Here is a 16,270-nt window from a genome sequence, read left to right as displayed (position 1 = left end):
CAGGTCATTACACCTTTGCCAAGAGATTTACGCAATACCGGTCCTATAGGTAAGCAAATTTACTGGATTTCTATTTCATGATATACAAGTTTGTTTTTTTTAGGTTAAATCCGTGTCAGAAAAACCGGTGTGTCTTTTTTAGTTGCCAATATATTTAGAATGGTTTTAAGTTGAAAATTGTGACGTAAAAATAATTCAGTTATTTGCTTGCGTGTATAGGAATTCCCATGTTATTTGCTTGCCTGTATTTTGTGTTAAATAAGTAGTTTTTGTATCTTTTAAAAGAGCTTTAATGGGTTTGAGAGACTAAGTTGCCTGATTCCGTGTGGTTTTTATTTAATGAGTTCCAATTAAAAAAGAAGTTTTTTTGTTAAATAAGTAGTTCTTGTTTCTGTTAAAATAGATTTAATTGGTTTGAGAGACTATGTTGACTGATTGCGTGTGGTTGTTCTTCACTTAGTGCTCTTTAAAAAAGAAGTTTTTGTTTTAAATAAGTATTGTTTTTATATTTTAAAATAGATTTAAGGGGTTTGAGAGACTCAGTTGCCTAAGTCCGTGTGGTTTTTCTTTACTTAGTGTTCATTAAAAAAGAAGTTTTTGTTTTAAATAAGTAGTTTTTGTTTATTTGCTTGCATGTATAGGAATTCCCATGTTATTTGCTTGCGTGTATAGGAATTCCCTTGCTATTTTAAGGGCTTATGTCCCCTCCCATGCTATTATAAGAGTTTATGTCCCCTTCCTATGCTATTCCAGGAGCTTATGTTCCTTCCTATGCTATTATAAGGGCTTTTCCGTGCGGTTTTTCTTTACTTTGTACCCAATAAGAACTATATTTTTTGTGTTAAATAAGTAGATCTTGTATCTTTTATGAAAGCTTTACGGGGTTTGACATATTTAAATGTCTGATTCTGTGTGTTTTCTCTTTATATGTTGCTCATCAAAAAATAAATTTTTTTGTTATATAATTAGTTATTTTATATTTTAGAATAGCTTTACTGGGTTTGAGACACTCTGTTGCCTGATTCCGTTTGGTTTTTATTTACTTAGTGCACATTAAAAACTAAATTTTTTTGTTAAATACGTAGTTCTCGTAACTTTTAAGAGAGCTTTATGGCGCTTTAGAAACTCAGTTGTCTGATTCCGTGTGATTTTTCTTATTTGGTGCCCATTAAAAACAAAATTTTTGTGTTAAATAAGTAGTTTTTGTATATTTTAAATGAGGTTTGAGGGGTTTGATAGACTCAGTTGCCTGATTCCGTGTGGTTTTTCTTTACTTAGTGCTCATTAAAAATGAAGTTTTTGGGTTGAATAAGTAGTTCTTGTATCTGTTAAAAGAGCTTTACGGGGTTTGAGAGACTCGGTTGCCTGATTCCATGTGATTTTTCTTTACTTGTTGGACATTAAAAACAAAATTTTAGACTGAAATGTGTTTGATTGGCGGAAGGATGTATTAGCGAAGTTATTGTGGAGGGGCGAGTTGCTAGCGAAAAACCCGTGTGGATGAGTTGAATTAAATTTTTTTTTAACAAGAAATGACTGAAGTGTTTTGGGGAGGGGGGATGGGTTAATTGCCAGAAGGATGTATTAGCGTAGTTATAGTGGAGGGCAAGTTGCTAGCGAAAACCCAGTGTGGATGAGTTGACATACAATATTTTAACAAGAAATGGCTGAAAAGTTTGTTGGGGGGGAGGGGTTGACTGGCAGAAGAATGTATTAGCGAAGTTATAGTTGATGTCGAGTTGCTAGCGAAAAATCTAAGCTAATAGGGGTTTTTGATCGTAAACTCTAGTTTTTTGTTAGAAAATTATGGAAAATAAAATTCGTTGGTTCATAGGTGAAACTTAAGTCCAGGTATGGATCTAAAAATAAACTATTTCTGTAGAATCTGAGCTAATAAGGGTTTTTGACTATAAACTCTAGTTTCCTGTAAGAAAATTATGCAAAATACAATTCTCTCGTTCAAATGTGAAACTTAGGTCCATTCTCTGGTTCAAATGTGGAAAAACCCGTGTGAATTTGTTAAAATAGAAATTTTTTAACAAGAAATGACTGAAAAGTGTTTTGGGGGAGATGGGTTGATTGGCAGAAGGATGTATTAGCTTAGTTATAGTGGAGACCGAGTTGCTAGCGAAAAACCCGTGTGGATGAGTTGAAATAAAAAATTTTAACAAGAAATGTCTGAAAAGTGTTTTGGGGGAGATGGGTTGATTGGCAGAAGGATGTATTAGCGAAGTTATAGTGGAGGGCAAGTTGCTAGTGAAAAATCTAAGCTAATAAGGGTTTTTGACCGTAAACTCTAGTTTTTTGTAAGAAAATTATGGAAAATACAATTTTTTGGTTCATAGATGAAACTTAAGTCCAGGTATGGATCGAAAAATAAACTATTTCTGTAGAATCTGAGCTAATAAGGGTTTTTGACCATAAACTCTAGTTTCCTGTAAGAAAATTATGGAAAATACAATTCTCTCGTTCAAATGTGAAACTTAGGTCAATTCTCTGATTCAAATGTGAAACTTAAGTCCAGTTTTGGATACTCATAATAATGAGGACTGATGGTTCTAATTCAATATTTTTTTTTCAAAAAAAGAAACAATTTTTTTTAAACTTCGAAATTATTCAACTTTATCTTTTTTTTGTACGTATCTTAAAATGACAAAATATGCTTACGGCTCTAACAATTGTACTCTGTGATTGGTCAGAGACACAATGTGGCTTTTCCCATTGGTATTCTATGTCCGGATATCGACACTACCTAGTCTATTGCATTTATTAAATCAGTATTTTTTACGCAGTAGAATGATAAACACATAAGTCATATCTTTTAAAAAAGTGAAGATGGAGCAATTTAATAAAGTGTGTTCACATGTCAATGTTATTGTAGCATTGAATGCTGACAAGGAGAAGTATGTAAACTATGAAACAAGTACAAATGGTAGCACTATTGGAAATGTATGTGTGCATTGTCATGACAGTAAGGAACTTAATTTCTTTGGAGTACCGAAAAAATTCAACTCTTTTTATGGCGGATATGTAAGAGTGAGATATCCAGATGTAACAGCACTCAAAGGGATGGCCAACATAAAAAGAATAGTTGATGACGAGGGACATCTTCTCATTAGTGCTTATGTTAAGAAGTTACCACTTTATTCAGCCCATTATCAACTTTCGGGATTTAGTATTCATTGGCAGATCAAAAGAAGACATGCATACTCTTCTACTAATATCATTAACCATACCTTGTCGACGTGCCTAAACTGTTACCTTTGTAAAAATAATTTTGTAATAGACAGTGAAATTCCAGTAAAAACCAAAAGTGCATTGGCAGAAAATATCACTAAGTAATATAAAGATGAATCGATGAAAAACAAAGTGCCAGCAAACGTCACTACCATTAATCAAACAATTAATGAAACAAATAATAGCAAAGATGAAGTGCATATTGAACATGTGGATGACCCCCATAAGAAATGTGTTCACATGCTAGTATTATTGTAGCATTGAATGCTGACAAGGAGAAGTATTTGAACTATGAAACAAGTAAAAGTGGTAGTACTATCGGAAACGCATGCGTGCGTCGTCATGACACTAAGGAATAAAATTTCTTTGGAGTACCAAAACAATTCAATTATACAAATGGTGGATATGGGAAAGTATCATTTCCAGAGACGTTAGTACTCAAAGAGAATGCCAACATAAAAATAATAGTTGATGAAGAGGGGTATCTTCATGCTAGTGCTATAGGTAACATGCTACCTATAGATAGAACCTTTCGTCGGCTCTTAGGTATTAGCATTCAAATGAAAGCAAAGAGGAAAAGAAAGGCCTACTCTGCTACTAATATCATAAACCATATCTTGTCTACGTGTCTAAATTGTTACCTGTGTAAAAATAATGTGATAATAGACATTGAAATTGCCAAAAAAATAAAAAGGGTATTGTCAGAAAATATCACTACGGAATGTAAAGATGAAACGATGAAAAACAAAGCACTAGCAAACGTTAGTGACATTGATCAAATAGCCAATGAATCAAATAATACCAAATACGAAAAGTATATTGAGCCTGTTCAAGAGACACCAGTAAAAATTGTGTATGATTCAAAATGGAATAATGATTATTCTACTGATTACGAACTAAGAGAAGACAATAACTACAATATCAAGAGAGAACATGGTGAACTATTTTATGGAAGAGATTCAAAATGTCCAAAGTTAATCATTGATATTAATAATGTATCATAATATATTTTTGTATTAATATTCTACATAACATTATTTCATTAAAAATATTACATTGTTATGTGTTCATTATTTTTTAGAGTAAGCTAGCATATCAAGCGTTTAGAATGTCTATTAAAACATCGACGATGTAAGAAAAGGAATTTGCGTACATCTATTGTCAGACACATGGGATAACATTGTCAAAATCTAGGTATCGGAATGCAAAATTTCAGGTAAGTAAGTAAGCAAGTAAGTAAGTAAGTAAGTAAGTAAGTAAGTAAGTAACAAACTCTTTCTTGAATTCACCTCATGGATACACAATGCAGAAATTTCATTTAAGAAATTATGAAAAAATTGTAAGCAAGTAACAAACTCTTTCATGAAGTCACCTTGTGGATGCACAATGCAGAAATTTCATTAAAGAAATTATGAAAAAATTGTAAGTAAGTAGCAAATTCTCTCTTGAATTCACCTGCTGGATAAACAAAAAGACATTTCGTTCAAAAAATTATGACAAAATTCCAAGTAAGTAACAAACTCATTATTGTTTTCACGACTTAGATACACGATGTAGAAATTTAATTCAAGAAAAAAATTGTAAGTAAGTAGCAAATTCTTTCTTGAATTCACCTGTTGGATAAACAAAAAGACATTTCGTTCAAAAAATTATGACAAAATTCCAAGTAAGTAACAAACTCATTATTGTTTTCACGACTTAGATACACGATGTAGAAACTTAATTCAAGAAATTATGAAAAAATTCTCAGTAAGTAACAATTTCTTTCTTGAAGTCAACTCTTGGATATACAATACGGAAATTTAATTCAGTAAATTATGAAAAAATTGTAAGCGAGTAGCAAACTCTTTCCTTAAGTCACCTATTGGATACACAATGCAGAAACTTCATTTAAGAAACTATCAAAAATTGTAAGTAAGTAGCCAATTCTTTCTTGAATTTGCCTCTTGGATAAATAAAAAAGACATTTCATTCCAGAAATTATGACAAAATTCCAAGTAAGTAACAAACTCATTATTGTTTTCAAGACTTAGATACACGATGTAGAAATTTAGTTCAAGAAATTATGAAAAAATTATCAGTAAGTAACAATTTCTTTCTTGAAGTCAACTCTTGGATACACAATACGGAAATTTCATTCAATAAATTATGAAAAAATTGTAAGCAAGTAACAAACCCTTTCCTGAAGTCACCTCTTGGATACACAATGCAGAAACTTCATTTAAGAAATTATCAAAAATTGTAAGTAAGTAGCAAATTCTTTCTTGAATTCGCCTCTTGGATAAACAAAAAAAAGTCATTTCATTCAAGAAATTATGAAAAAATTCTAAATAAGTAACAAATCCTTTCTTGAAGTTACCTCATGGATACACAACACAGAAATTTCATTTAAGAAATTATCAAAAATTGTAAGTAATTAGCAAATTCTTTCTTGAAGTCACCTCCTTTATCAAGTAAAAATACATTTCATTCAAGAAATTATGACAAAATTCTAAGTAAGCAAGATACTGTTTTGTGAATCCTCCTCCTGCATACACAATACAGTTATTTTAATTAATAAATTACAAAAAAATTGTAGGCACGTAACAAACTCTTTCGTGAATACACCTCGTAGATACACAATGAAGAAATTTCATTTAAGAAATTATCAAAAATTGTAAGTAAGTAGTAAATTCTTTCTCGAATTCGCCTCATGGATCAATAAAAAAGACATTTCATTCAAGAAATTATGACAAAATTCTAAGTAAGTCTCTTTCTTGAAGTTAGCTCATGGATACATAATGCAGAAATTTCATTTAAGAAATTATGAAAAAATTTTAAGCAAGTAATAAACTCTTTCCTGAAGTCAACTCGTGGATACACAATGCAGAAATTTTATTAATAAAAATAAGAAAAAATTGTAATTAAGTATTAAAATCTGTCTTGAATTCACCTGTTTGATAAACAAAAAGACATTTCGTTTAAGAACTTATGACAAAATTCCTAGTAAGTAACAAACTCATTATTGTTTTCACGACTTAGATACACGATGTAGAAATCTAATTCAAGAAATTATGCAAAATTCTCAGTAAGTAACAATTTCTTTCTTAAAGTCAAGTCTTGGATACACAATACGGAAATTTTGTTCAGTAAACTATGAAAAAATTCTAAGCGAGTAGCAAACTCTTTCCTGAAGTCACCTCTTGGATACACAATGCAGAAACTTCATTTAAGAAATTATCAAAAATTGTAAGTAAGTAGCCAATTCTTTCTTGAATTCGCCTCTTGGATAAACAAAAAAAGTCATTTCATTCAAGAAATTATGACAAAATTCTAAATAAGTAACAAATCCTTTCTTGAAGTTACCTCATGGATACACAAAGCTTTATTGTTTTCACGACTTAGATACACGATGTAGAAATTTAATTCAAGAAATTATAAGAAAAGGAAAGTAAGTAACAAACTCTTTATTGATTTTCACCTCTTGGATACCAAAAAAAGACATTTCATTCAAGAAATTATGACAAAATTCTAAGTAAGTAAAAAACTCATTCTTGAATTCGCCGTTCACATGCACAATACAGAAATTTCATTATATGGGACCTCTACGCGTGATTAAACACGTTTTGAAACTACATGCTATTTGCTTGCCTTTCCTTGGCACCTTTCCAAACGAGCGGGGATTCCCCACTGGTTCCTACACATTGCAAAAAAGGGACGTGTCTGTGTCGTCTCTGTGATCACACACACATAGAGACGAGACACGCACAGACACGAAACACAAACAGAGTCATAGTGAGAGAGATATCCAAAAAGTTGGGTTGATCTAGGTTCACTTAGAGTGGCGCGCCACTCTAAGTGAACCTAGATCAACCCAACTTTTTGGATATCTCTCTCACTATGACTCTGTTTGTGTGTCGTGTCTGTGCGTGTCTCGTCTCTATGTGTGTGTGATTAAAGAGACGACACAGAGACGACACAGAGACGTCACTTTTTTGCAATGTGTAGGAACCAGTGGGGAATCCCCGCTCGTTTGGAAAGGTGCCAAGGATAGGCAAGTAAAGAGCATGTAGTTTCAAAACGTGTTTAATCACGTGTAGAGGTCCCATAGACTGAAATTTCTGTATTGTGCATGTAAACGGCGAATTCTAGAATGAGTTTTTTACTTACATAGAATTTTCTCATAATTTCTTGAGTTAAAAGTCTTTTTTTTTGTATCTAAGAGATGAAGATCAATAAAGAGTTTTTTACTTACTTTGCTTTTTTTTATAATTTCATGAATTAAATTTATAAATCGTGTATCTAAGTCGTGAAAACAATAAAGCGTTGTGTATCCATGAGGTAATTTCAAGAAAGTATTTGTTACTTATTTAGAATTTTGTCATAATTTCTTGAACGAAATTACTTTTTTTGTTTATCCAAGAGGCGAATTCAAGAAAGAATTGGCTACTTACTTACAATTTTTGATAATTTCTTAAATGAAGTTTCTGCATTGTGTATCCAAGAGATGACTTCAGGAAAGAGTTTGCTACTTGCTTACAATTTTTTCATAATATATTGTATGAAATTTCCTTATTGTGTGTCCAAGAGTTGACTTCAAGAAAGAAATTGTTACTTACTGAGAATTTTTCATAATTTCTTGAATTAAATTTCTACATCGTGTATCTAAGTCGTGAAAACAATAATGAGTTTGTTACTTACTTGGACTTTTGTCATAATTTCTTGAACGAAATGTCTTTTTGTTTATCCAGCAGGTGAATTCAAGAAAGAATTTGCTACTTACTTAAAATTTTTTCATAATTTGCTTAATGAAATTTCTGCATTGTGTATCCACGAGGTGACTTCAGGAAAGAGTTTGTTACTTGCTTACAATTTTTTCATAATTTCTTAAATGAAATTTCAGCATTATGTATCCATGAGGTAACTTCAAGAAAGAGTTTGTTACTTACTTAGAATTTTATCATAATTTCTTGAATGAAATGTCTTTTTTATTGATCCATGAGGTGAATTCGAGAAAGAATTTTCTACTTACTTACAATTTTTGATAATTTCTTAAATGAAATTTCTGCATTGTGTATCCACGAGGTGTATTCAAGAAAGGGTTTGTTACTTGCTTACAATTTTTTCGTAATTTCTTAAATGAAATATCTGTATTGTGCATTCAGGAGGAGGATTCAAGAAACAGTTTGTTACTTACTCAGAATTTTGTCATAATTTCTTGAATGAAATGTCTTTTTTATTTAACCAGGAGGCGAATTCAAGAAAGAATTTGCTACTTACTTACAATTTTTGATAATTTCCTAAATGAAATTTCTGTGTTGTGTATCAATGAGGTAACTTCAAGAAATTATTTGTTACTTATTTAGAATGTTGTAATAATTCATTTAATGAAATGACTTTTTTTTGTTTATCCAAGAGGCGAATTCAAGAAAGAATTTGCGACTTACTTACAATTTTTTATAATTTCTTAAATGAATTTTTTGCATTGTATATACAAGAGGTGACTTCAGGAAAGGGTTTGTTACTTGCTTACAATTTTTTAATAATTTATTGAATGAAATTTCCGTATTGTGTATCCAAGAGTTGACTTTAAGAAAGAAATTGTTACTTACTGAGAATTTTTTCATAATTTCTTGAATTAAATTTCTACATCGTGTATCTAAGTCGTGAAAACAATAATGAGTTTGTTACTTACTTGGAATTTTGTCATAATTTCTTGAATGAAATGACTTTTTTGTTTATCCAAGAGGCGAATTCAAGAAAGAATTTGCTACTTACTTACAATTTTTGATAGTTTCTTAAATGAAGTTTCTGCATTGTGTATCCAAGAGGTGACTTCAGGAAAGAGTTTGTTACTCGCTTACAATTTTTTCATAATTTACTGAATGAAATTTCCGTATTGTGTATCCAAGAGTTGACTTCAAGAAAGAAATTGTTACTTACTGAGAATTTTTTCATAATTTCTTGAATTAAATTTCTACATCGTGTATCTAAGTCGTGAAAACAATAATGAGTTTGTTACTTACTTGGAATTTTGTCATAATTTTTTGAACGAAATGTCTTTTTGTTTATCCAACAGGTGAATTCAAGAAAGAATTTGCTACTTACTTACAATTTTTTTCTTGAATTAAATTTCTACATCGTGTATCTAAGTCGTGAAAACAATAAAGAGTTTGTTACTTACTTGGAATTTTGTCATAATTTTTTGAACGAAATGTCTTTTTGTTTATCCAGCAGGTGAATTCAAGAAAGAATTTGCTACTTACTTACAATTTTTTCATAATTTCTTTAATGAAATTTCTGCATTGTGTATCCACGAGGTGACTTCATGAAAGAGTTTGTTACTTGTTTACAATTTTTTCATAATTTCTTAAATGAAATTTCTGCATTGTGTATCCATGAGGTGAATTCAAGAAAGAGTTTGTTACTTACTTACTTACTTACTTACTTGCTTACTTACTTACCTACAATTTTTCATTCTGATACCTAGATTTGGACAATGTTATCCCATGTGTTTGACAATAGATGCACGCAAATTCCTTTTCTTACATCGTCGATGTTTTAATAGACATTCTAAACGCTTGATATGTTAGCTTACTCTAAAAAATAATGAACACATAAAAATGTAATATTTTTAATGAAATAATGTTAAGTAGAATATTAATACAAAAATATATTATGATACATTATTAATATCAATGATTAACTTTGGACATTTTGAATCTTTTCCATAAAATAGTTCACCATGTTCTCTCTTGATATTGTAGTTATTGTTTTCTCTTAGTTCGTAATCAGTAGAATAATCATTATTCCATTTTTAATCATACACAATTTTTACTGGTGTCTCATGAACAGGCTCAATATGCTTTTCGTCTTTGGTATTATTTGATTCATTGGCTGTTTGATCAATGCCAGTAACGTTTGCTGGCGCTTTGTTTTTCATCGTTTCATCTTTATATTCCATAGTGATATTTTCTGACAATACCCTTTTTATTTTTCTGGCAATTTCAATGTCTATTATCACATTATTTTTACACAGGTAACAATTTAGACACGTAGACAAGATATGGTTTATGATATTAGTAGCAGAGTAGGCCTTTCTTTTCCTCTTTGCTTTCATTTGAATGCTAATACCTAAAAGCCGACAAAAGGTTGTGTGCTATAGCATGTTACCTATAGCACTAGCATGAAGATACCACTCTTCATCAACTATTATTTTTATGTTGGCATTCTCTTTGAGTACTAACATCTCTGGAAATGATACTTTCCCATATCCACCATTTGTATAATTGAATTTTTTTGGGTATTCCAAAGAAATTTAATTCTAAAGTGTCATGACAACGCACGCACACGTTTCCGATAGTGCTACCACTTGTACTTGTTTCATAGTTCAAATACTTCTCCTTGTCAGCATTCAATGCTACAATAACACTAGCATGTAAACACATTTCTTATGGGGGTCATCCACATGTTCAATATGCAAATCATCTTTGCTATTATTTGGTTCATTAATTGTTTGATTAATGGTAGTGAAGTTTGCTGGCACTTTGTTTTTCATCGATTCATATTTATATTCCTTAGTGATATTTTCTACAAATGACCTTTTGGTTTTTCCGGTAATTTAAATGTCTATTACAACATTATTTTTACAAATGTAACAGTTTCGGCACGTCGACAAGATATGGTTTATGATATTAGTAGAAGAGTATGCATGTCTTCTTTTGATCTTCCGTTGAATGCTAATACCCGAAAGTTGACGATGGGGTGTAACAAGAGGTAGCATGTTACCACAAGCACTGGCAAGAAGATGTCTCTCTTCATCAACTATTAATTTTATGTTGTCATTTTGTTTTGGTGCTATCACCTCTGAATAACTACTCTTACATATCCGCACTAACAAAAGTTGATCTTTTTTTGTACTTCAAAGAAGTTAAATTCCTTACTGTCATGACAATGCAAAATTACATTTTCGATTGTGCTACCATTTTTACTTCTTTCATAGTTTAAATACTTCTCCTTGTCAGCATTCAATGCTACAATAACATTGACATGTGAGCACACTTTATTAAAATGCATCATCTTCACTTTTTTAAAAGATATGACTTATATGTTTATTGTTCCACCGCGTAAAAATACTTCTTGGTGGCATGTAATTGACAAGGTAGTGTTAATATTTGGAAACGGAATGTAAGTGGGAAAGCCAAACTGTGTCTGTGGCCGTTCACAGAGTACAAATTTTAAAGTCATATGAATATTTTGTCATTTTTAGATGCGTACAAACAAAATAAAGTTGAATAATTTCGAAGTTTAAAAAAAATAGTTTGTTTTTATGAAAAAAAAATATGGAATTAGAAACATCAGTCCTCATTATTATGAGTATCCAAAACTGGACTTAAGTTTCACATTTGAACCAGATAATGGACTTTTGTTTCATATTTGTGTCAGATAGTTGTATTTTCCTTAGTTTTATTTCAGGAAACTACAGGTTACGGTAAAAAACCCTTATTAACACAAATACTATAGAAATATCTATTTTTTGGATTTAAACCTGTACTTAAGTTACACTTATTAGCCATCAAATTGCATTTTCCATAATTTTCTTACGAAAAACTAGAGTTTACGGTCAAAAACCCTTATTTGCATAGATTTTTCACTAGCAACTTGCCCTCCACTATAACTTCGCTAATACATCCTTCTGCCAATCAACCCATCTCCCCCAAAACACTTTTCAGACATTTCTTGTTAAAATTTTTTATTTCAACTCATCCTCACGGGTTTTTCGCTAGCAACTCGGTCTCCACTATAACTATGCTAATACATCCTTCTGCCAATCAACCCATCTCCCCCAAAACACTTTTCAGTCATTTCTTGTTAAAAAATTTCTATTTCAACTCATTCACACGGGTTTTTCCACATTTGAACCAGAGAATGGACCTAAATTTGCCATTTGAACGAGAGAATTGTATTTTGCATAATTTTCTTATGTGAAACTAGGGTATATGGTAAAACACACTTAATAGATCAGATAAAACAGATACAGCTTATTTTTTAATCAATATCTTAACCTAAGTTTCTCATCTGAACAAATGAATTATATTTTCAATAATTTTATTTCAAAAAACTATCGTTTACGATCATAAGCCCCTATTAGTTTAGATTTTTCACTAGCAACTCGCCCTCCACTTTAACTTCGCTAATACATCCTTCTGCCAATCAACCCATCTCCCCCAAAACACTTTTCAGTCATTTCTTGTTAAATTTTTTTATTTCAACTCATCCACACGGGGTTTTCGCTAGCAACTTGCCCTCCACTATAACTACGCTAATACATCCTTCTGGCAATCAACCCATCCCCCCCAAAAAAAACACTTCAGTCATTTCTTGTTAAAAAAAAAATTATTTCAACTCATCCACACGGGTTTTTCGCTAGCAACTCGCCCTCCACTATAACTTCGCTAATACATCCTTCCGTCAATCAAAAACTTTTCAGTTTAAAATTTTGTTTTTAATTTCCAACATGTAAAGAAAAAGCACATGAAATCAGGCAACCGAGTCTCTCATACCCCTTAAAGCTCTTTTAAAAGATACAAGAACTACTTATTTAACACAAAAACTTCTTTTTTAATTAGCACTAAGTAAAGAAAAACCACACGGAATCAGGCAACTGAGTCTATCAAACCCCTTAAAGCTCTTTTAAAAGAAATAAAAACTACTTATTTAGCACAAAAATTTCGTTTTTAACGGGCATCAAGTAAAGAAAAATCACGCGGAATCAGATAACAGAGTCTCTCAAACCCCGTAAAGCTCTTTTAAAAGATAAAAGGACTACTTATTTAACAAAAAAATTTCGTTTTTAATGAGCACTAAGTAAAGAAAAACCAAACGGAATCAGGCAACAGAGGGTCGCAAACCCCGTAAAGCTCTTTTAAAAGATACAAGAACTACTTATTTAACACAAAAATTGTGTTTTTAATGGGCACCGAGTAAAGAAAAACCACACGGAATCAGGCAATCGAGTCTCTCAAACCCCGTAAAGCTCTTTTAAAAGATATGAGAACTACTTATTTAACACAAAAATTTTGTTTTTAATGGACACCAAGGAAAGTAAAACCACACGGAAAAGCCCTTATAATAGCATAGGAAGGAACATAAGCTCCCGGAATAGCATAGGAAGGGGATATAAACTCTTATAATAGCATGGGAGGGGACATAAGCCCTTAAAATAGCATGGGAATTCCTATACACGCAAGCAAATAACATGGGAATTCCTATACATGCAAGAAAATAAACAAAACTACTTATTTAAAACAAAAACTGCGTTTTTAATGACCACTAAGTAAAGAAAAGCCACTCGGAATCAGGCAACTGAGTCTCTCAAACTCCTTAAAGCTTTTTTAAAAGATAAAAAAACTACTGATTTAAAAAAAAAACTTCGTTTTTAATGAGCACTAAGTAAAGAAAAACCACACGGAATCAGGCAACTGAGTCTTTCAAACCCCTTAAAGCTCTTTTAGAAGATACAAAAACTTCTTATTTAACACAAAATACAGGCAAGCAAATAACATGGGAATTCCTATACACGCAAGCAAATAACTGAGTTATTTTTACGTCACAATTTTCAACTTAAAACCATTCTAAATATATTGGCAACTAAAAAAAACACACCGGTTTTTCTGACACGGATTTAACCTAAAAAAAACAAACTTGTATATCATGAAATAGAAATCCAGTAAATTTGCTTACCTATAGGACCGGTATTGCGTAAATCTCCTGGCAAAGATGTAATGACCTCTAGAATAGGACTACCTGAAAAACCTGTATGGTACGGAGCGGCCAGCAAATTCAATAGATGGTTACTACTGATGTGAAATACCGGGTTTCCGGTTCAGTCATTAATGAAGTATCTATCTATCCATCCATCTGGTGAGTGTGGAGCTGGAAGACGAGAGAGGATAAATTAAGTAATTTGTTTTTGATCTGTTATTAATATATTCGTTTTATTATATTATTTTTCTTTATTATTTATTTATTTTTCTTTTTATTATTTTTTTTCATAATTTATTATTCAGTAATTATTATTATTATCTCTTTTCTTTTATATTTCTTTGTTTGTGTTTATTTCAGTGATGATTTGGTTAGTTTTATAATTTAGTAAATTTGTACTGGTTGCGTTTTTCTAGCATATATGTGCTTTATTTGTAACCGGTCGTCAAGCCGGCATGAATCATTTTTAAGTAAAGTTGTTAAATCTTGAATCTTTAAGCTTCGAGAACAAGGTGTCATTTAGTGCGTATTTTAAAAATCATTTTCAGAGGCAATGCGGTAGCGTTGCCTATAGTAAAGGCCATACGGCTCCAATGTTTTATTATTTATTTTTTTCAGAGGCACTTCATATGGAAGGGGTTGCCGTAGAAGCTTCTAAGGGGGCTTATTTGATTGGAAATCGAGAGTTCTAGTGCCCTTTTTAATAGTCGAAAATGATTGGAGGGTAACTAGCCTCCCAACCCCCCCCCCCCCACGCCCATCATTCCCCCAAACACATCCAATCAAAATTTTGAGATAGCCACTTTGTTCAGCGTAGTTGATTTCCAGATAGAAAATATATTTTTGAGGACACTCCCCAACAACCGTCAGATATGACCTGGGGGCATATAAGGTTTTTATATAAGGCGTTGTCGTAGAAACTTCAAAACAGGCTCATTCGATTGGAAATTAAACAGCTAATAGTCAAAAGTGATTGGAGTGTAACTAGCCCCCCCCCACGCCCATCATTTACCGAAACACATCAAATCAAAATTTTGAGATAGCCATTTTGTTCAGCATAGGTTATATCCAGATTAAAAATATATTTTTGAAGAGGACACTCCCCCACAGCCCTCAAGGCAATGGTTTTAAGTTATGCCCTGGGAGCATATAAGATTTTTATAGAATGCGTTGTCGTAGAAACTTCAAAACAGGCTCATTTGGTTGGAAATTTAAGGGCTAGTGCCCTTTTTAATAGTCGAAAGTGATTGGAGTGTAACTAGCCCCCCCCCCCCCTGACGCCCATCATTTCCCCAAACACATCCAATCAAAATTTTGAGATAGCCATTTTGTTCAGCGTAGTTGATTTCCAGATAGAAAATATATTTTTGAGGAGGACACTCCCCCATAACCCTCAGGGTAAGGGTTTTAAGTTAAGCCCTGGGGACATATAAGGTCTTTATAGAAGGTGTTGTCGTAGAAACTTCAAAACAGGCTCATTCAATTGGAAATTAAAGGGCTAGTGCCCTTTTTAATTGTCAAAAATGATTGGAGGGCAAGTAGCCCCCCCCCACACGCCCATTATTCCCCCAAACACATCCAATCAAAATTTTGAGATAGCTATTTTGTTCAGCGTAGTTGACTTCCAGATAGAAAATATGTTTTTGAGGAGGACAGTCCCCCACAACCCTCAGGGCAAGGATTTTACGTTATGCCCTGGGGGTATATAAGGTTTTTTATAGAAGGTGTTGTCGTGGAAACTTCAAAACAGGCTCATTCTATTGGAAATAAAAGGGCTAGTGCCTTTTTTAATAGTCGAAAATTATTGGAGGGCAACTAGCCCCCCCCCCCACACGCCCATTATTCCCCCAAACACATCCGATCAAAATTTTGAGATAGCCATTTTGTTCAGCAGAGTTGTTTTCCGAATGGAACATGTATTTTTGAGGAGAACATTCCCTCCCAAACCCAAGGGCAAGTGTTTTGAGCTAATTCCTGGGGTCAATAGTGTTTTTAATAGAATACGTTTTTGTCGAAACTTCAAAACAGGCTTAAACAACTTGAACTCAAAGGGCTAGTACCCTTTTTAATAGTCGAAAGTGATTGGAGTGTAACTAGCCCCCTCCCCCCCCCCCCACGCCCATCATTTCCCGAAACACATCCAATCAAAATATTCAGATAGCCATTTTGTTCAGCGTAGTTGATTTCCAGATAGAAAATATGTTTTGAGGAGGACACTCCCCCACAACCCTCAGGGCAAGGGTTTTAAGTTATGCCCTGGGGGCATATAAGCTTTTTATAGAAAGCGTTG

The sequence above is a fragment of the Artemia sp. Qi Xiang Cuo genome, chromosome 2 (assembly GCF_049724085.1).
Source record: "Artemia sp. Qi Xiang Cuo chromosome 2, ASM4972408v1, whole genome shotgun sequence".
NCBI lineage: Eukaryota > Metazoa > Arthropoda > Branchiopoda > Anostraca > Artemiidae > Artemia > Artemia sp. Qi Xiang Cuo.
Note: the sequence above shows the minus strand (reverse complement) of the source record.